Raw genomic sequence first — 6,270 nt, forward strand, 5'->3', positions numbered from 1 at the left:
GAAAAAAAACTTCAGCTCATTTAAATATGTCGGAAAGACTTTTAAAAGCACCGCGCCTTGCAAATTCACTCTACGGGTACGCGCAAACAGACGAATGATCGACGTAAAGTCTTTCCCATAAATAAAACAATGAGAAATCAATAGTGGATTACAACCCCAGTCCATAAAGTGTGTAAAGGCGATGTTAAAAACAAATGATGTTGTTTAAAGCTACAGTCCATCATTTGTAATTTGTGCATTTTGTTCGTTTGAAGCAACAAAATAGTTCAAAATCTAATGAAGGATACTGAGCAACTAACCTGATGAAGTTTCAGCTAAGCTTCAGTTGTACATTCCGAGAAAAACAGCATTCTAAGATCTCAATTTCAAATCAAAAGTTACTGAACCATGTTTTGAATTGTTTTGAATTGCAGCTATACGCGACGTCGCGCACTGATCCGACGAATTACAACAACCGCGCGCGCGTTTGCGTCGTTCCAATACTTGTGCGCGCTGCGCTGAATAACATGACGAACTACTAATTTAAATTTTCCTACGGTGCTTCTTAAGAATCACCGTTGGAAATGCCTTCTTCCGTTGATTACTTCAAAATGACAGCTTCTCAGAAAGAATAATTTCACAGGGAGTTTAGTTCCCTTACTATCTTTCAACCAAGTTTGTTTTTCAACAATGATTACGCCAGTTACTTTTCGGATGGCTGCAAATGATGGACTCTAGCTTTAATAAAAATCACGAGTACGAATGTCCCTTCCGGACTACCCTGAAAAAAATCTTTGCTATTTGGGAACTATCTTTACGCATATACATTGAACATAATTGGCTGGAGAACTATAAGTTGGACCTGCAAAAACGTAACAATAGAAAAGCCAAACAAAAGAGGAGTGCAGACGATACTTCCCCCCCCCCAAAAAAAAAAAAAAAAACGGAGGGCATGCCCCCCTAAAAAAAAGAAGCAATTTTTTTTCTTTTTAAGTGACATGACGTCGCCAAATTTTGTTTTGCCACCCCCCCCCCGAAAAAAGCTGTGTTTTGGTCAGCCCTTGTCCGCCCCCCCCCCCCCCCCTCCTACGAATTTGTGAAATAGAAAGAGATAAGAAAAGGGGAAAAGAGCACAATCAAATGAGGTCCGGCCCTTTGGTGCCCCCCCCCCTATAAAATGCTCATGGCCCCACTGTTCCCCCCCCCCCCCAAAAAAAATGGACGCCACTGCCGAGCAATTAACAACATCAGATAATACAGACAGTTATACTCCAACAAACAATTCACTGCACTCACATACAAAAATTACTCAGGAAGTGTCATCAATACAAGCAGGTTTAAGTAACAAATTTAGACAAAAACGTTTTATTTCTTCTTTCCAATTAACATGTACACCATCTAGTAAACTTTTTTTTATATCTACACAATATATTTATGGAATTTTTACATAAATTATGACATCACGGGTGGAAACCTCAGTTTAATATTGCTCAATCCAATAATTAGCATTTTCAATAAACTTTTTTTTTTAATATTTGCTCAATTTTGTGAGTCTATCTTCAAAGCAAAGCTAAAAATGTGATGACAAAAACAAAATACACAAATAAAAATTTCATCCCATTTTGGTGACTGGGGAACCTTCTCTTCTTTTCTTTCTTGAGAAAGTTTACTTCAAGTTGATGACTAACATCTATTCTACAACTATTTTGTTCTACATTGTTGAAATTTTACACCAGGATTTTAGATGTATTCTTAACTTGGCTCGTGTATGTCTAGGTTATACTAAGTCCCAAAGTTAGCGTTTTAAATAAACAATAAATCAAACTTCAAGATTGAAGTTTGAAAAAAAAATGTTTTAAATTACCTTTTCCAGGCCTGCTGGTATAGTATTATACCTTATTTTATTATCTAAGATCAACCCATATATTTTGTCCAGGGCATTACAACCAAAACAAACAAACGAACAAACGAAAAGTCCAATGATAGATTGATTGCAGTCAGTAACCATTTTTGAAGTGTTTTATGTTAAAGAACGCACATGGTCTGCTCATGCATATCCCTATTAAACAGAAGCATAGACATCAAAGATGGCTGCAGAGCAAAGGGTCTATCTAACCAAGAACGACAACTGTAAGTCCGCTATGGGCCTTATGCACGAGTTGGCCATTTTTGTCGAGTTCCCTGAATGTATTTCATTAATTGTTAACTGTTGAATGGGATGGCACCAGACTATTTATGCAGACATAATGCAGCTTTATTTTACTGTCATTTTGTTTTACCTGGCTTTAAACATTAGGAAATATTTAAGTACAAAGTTTAAATTATTTATTGAAGCAGACTGGAATTAATTAGATATTAACTTGCTTTCATTTCTCTTCACAAGTTGCAAAAATTAAGATTTTACCTCACTTTCAATTCAATATGGCTGACTATTGCGTAAGACCAATAAGCCCTTTCTTTGTCCAGCTTATGCAGAGTTTTCATTGTAATGATATAAGTTTTCAAACACGGGCCAAAAAATCCATTTACAATGAATAAATGTCATTTTTCCTGTTCAACGTTTGCGGATCAAATTCCTAGTCCGAGTATCAGACAGAGCCACATGACGAATGTCTGATAGGCCTATGTACGACCCGGCGCGCGCCAGCCAATCGCAGTCAACTTCAGAAAGTGTGACATCATTTCAATCAGACATGTGGACTAAGCTGTTGATTGGTCAATTTGTCTACCATGTATTTATAATACAACAAGGGGTTAACGAAGACCTGATATAAGGCGCCGCGGAATGGTTGGAATCTCGAGGTCAAGATGCAGTCTGGTTGCATAATTAATCACAGAATCTGCTCGCATATCATAGACCCTTGCTGTGCAAGGGGATATTCCATACATTATAAGATCAATATGATGTTATTTGAGGGGGCAACAGGGTTTTAGAGACACTGTAGTAAAATGTGTGCATTTTCTTCAAATACAAATTACAGATGATACTGAACAAAGTTTGACTTTCTGCTTTGAGCGTTACTGCCTAACCATGGCATCATCCTGACTATAGTTGGGACAATCCCGGCTATAGTTGGGACTGTTTCAACTATAGTTGGGACTGTTCAACTATAGTTGGGACTGTTCCACTATAGTTGGGACTGTTCCACTATAGTTGTTGGACTGTTCCAACCATAGTTGGGACTGTTCCACTATAGTTGGGACTGTTCCAACTATAGTTGGGACTGTTCCACTATAGTTGGGACTGTTCCAACTATAGTTGGGACTGTTCCACTATAGTTGGGACTGTTCCAACTATAGTTGGGACTGTTCCAACTATAGTTGGGACTGTTCCACTATAGTTAGGACTGTTCCAACCATAGTTGGGACTGTTCCAACCGTAGTTGGGACACTGCATGTGTTGAGGCGTAAAAACCACTAATAGGCAGTGTTCATGATACATTCTGAGAGAATTACAAGTTATGCAAAAGCATAAACCAACAGAGTTTTTTTAATATATGCACTATAAGGTATTACACTCACGCAGCCAATTACATGCAGCCAATGTTGAGACCAGCCAGCTTCAACGAGCTCAGTTTAAACACAAGATCTGTGACAACTTTTAAGTTGGTTGCATAGATACAAACACATTTTCTGTAGGGAGCGTTGTGTTGGTTGTGCCACAAAGTTATGTATAGGTGCAAAAACCACTCAGTAAGTAATACATTGCGTTCACAAAGTGTCTCCATAGGGCCTTTCAAATCAAAACTCGGACCCACCACAGAGATTTCGGGAACGCAGATATTTCAGGAACACAGAGATTTTGGTGCTCTACATGGGTAATATCTAACCCTGGTCACCAACGGAGTCGGTAGACTCTACCCCGGTAGAAAATCACAAATCTACAGCTGATCCGTGTACAACCCGGTTAAAGGTAATATACAACATTTGCAAACATCAAAAAAACAAAACTACAAAATTGCTATGAAATACCTAACACTTGCCTGTAAGTGAGTAATAGTCTCAAGCATCCTGTGAAATCATGGCACCTGGTGTGCGGTCATCGTCAAGAAAATTTCCAACGATGGTCGGCCGACCATCTTTGGAAAAGAAATTGATTTTTTTTTTTTTTTTTCAAATACTGCATCGATCCCCAATATACCAAATTTAGTTTGTCCACATTTTGTTTGCAATCGGATACAAATCTGTGAACGGGTGCAAGGCAGTTAGTCTGGTTCCCTGACCTGACAATTCCCCGACGTCGATAAATTGCTCCGTTTCGTCTGAAGTAGGGTCAGGGAACCAGACTAAAAGAACAGAATTTGTTCTTGGTTTTTCCAGCATCTATGAACACAAAACTTTAAAGAGGTCAGTGCAACAATATTTGCTATAAAATACTAACCCCCAAATCCATCCTCTTCTGAATGCTGAAAATTACAGCAAAAGCAAATGTTGTATATTACCTTTAAGTGTGACTGGTATGCCGTACCTCCTCATGTTAAATGATACGGTACTCGGTTTCGTTTACAGCGGATCCGTGTTGATTTGCAACATTGGTAGGTGAGACGATAATGTGATTGGGATTAGGATCCACATTACATTTTACTATACAGCTTGAGCAGTCCATTGCACAATTAATGACAAGATCACGTCCACTCTTCTGCAGATATAAATTACAGATCAACATTTCTACACGAACAGAGACGAACACCACGATGAAAATAATCAAATTCCCAACACTGACGAGTCCAAGTATTCTATCAATTAATTAATCGATAAGTAGCATGGCTGAGCCTCTGTACGTGCTTTGCGATTATTTGCAAATCTAGTATCTTATTTACAGTACATTTTTTTTAATTCTCCCTTTTTGTACAGTTTATACATGTATATCAGAGAGAAAAATAAACTGAGTTGACGTAAAGTTTGTGGCCTTAGGCCAAAAAAAAAAAGTCTCCGGTTTCTGGTATGCGCGCGCGTCGCCGTAGCCATGCGCGTCGGCAAAATGAAAAAGTTTTTTTTTCAATGAAAGATGATGTCTCAAAACCGCCAAACTCACCGGTTTGACTGGAATTCTGCTGCTGCACAATTTTAACGTGTTTTTAGATGGGGTTATGATCGAGAATAAGCTTTATGTAGCCTCTCTGAACTCCCATATATTTGCACTAAGTTTAGTCGGGCACCATTTGCAGTCATCCAGTCGACATTTGAAGCAAAAAAGTCAGGTAAAAAAAAAAAAAAAGCCGCGTCGCCGCACCACTTTTTGGACAAGCTCCATACCAGAAACCGGAGACTTTTTTTTTTGGCCTTATTACTCATAAATGAAACTCAATTTTGACGTTTGGGTGTACTATCTTTGAGTGCACACACTACACATTTACGAAAGTATGGGCCAATTGCCTCGGAACATTGTACATGTACACTTATTTCTTGGTCAGATAAAACCATGTGATCTCCAGTGTGCATTAAATTTTAGACAAGGGAAGTTATTAGGGCAAGATACATTATTCATTACTAATATACATTGTTTATACACATGCCAAGTTTAACAGCATAATTCTTCTTCTTCTTTTGGTATCTATACATAGTGACACATTAACCCATTAATTAATTACTGATCTGCCTGAAAAACCGCTTCCACGTAGTGCTAGAAAGCTGCCCAGCTGGCCAGCACTGAATGGTTTATTGGATTCTTCAGTGAATAAACACAATGTGCTACAATGTAGTACGATTGCTAATGGGTTAATATTAAAGGTAGAGTAGATCATTTGCAGCTATCCAAAACGTAACTGATGAAATTATTGTTAAAAAGACTACTTGGTTTAAAGATAGTAATGGCAATAAACTCCCTGTGAAATTATTCTTTCTGGCTTGCTGTCATTTTGAAGAAAACAACAAAAGAAGGCCATTTCCAAAGATGCGTCAAATGGTGACGCATTTCTGGAAATTTCCGTTAGTAGTTGGTTTGTAATTCGGCGAATCCGTGAATGGATGCGCACAAGCGTTGATACAACGCACATGGTTGCTTTTACTCGTCAGTTCAGTGCGTGACGTTGCCTTCCTGCAATGGGCTGAATGAAAATGTGTCCGGGATGTTGATTTCAGGCGCAATTCAAAACGTGACTTGGCAACTTTTGATTTCAAATCAAGATCCTAGAATATTATTTTCTCAGAATATACAGCATTCACTGAGCTAAAACTTCATCAGGTTAGTTGTTAACCACCCGTCTTTTAGATTTTGAGCACTTTTGTGTACTTCAAATAAAAAAATGCACAAATGACAAATGATCTACCCTACCTAAGGAGGAATTTTCT

The sequence above is a fragment of the Patiria miniata genome, unplaced genomic scaffold (assembly GCF_015706575.1).
Source record: "Patiria miniata isolate m_02_andy unplaced genomic scaffold, ASM1570657v1 HiC_scaffold_20, whole genome shotgun sequence".
Taxonomy (NCBI): Eukaryota; Metazoa; Echinodermata; class Asteroidea; order Valvatida; family Asterinidae; genus Patiria; species Patiria miniata.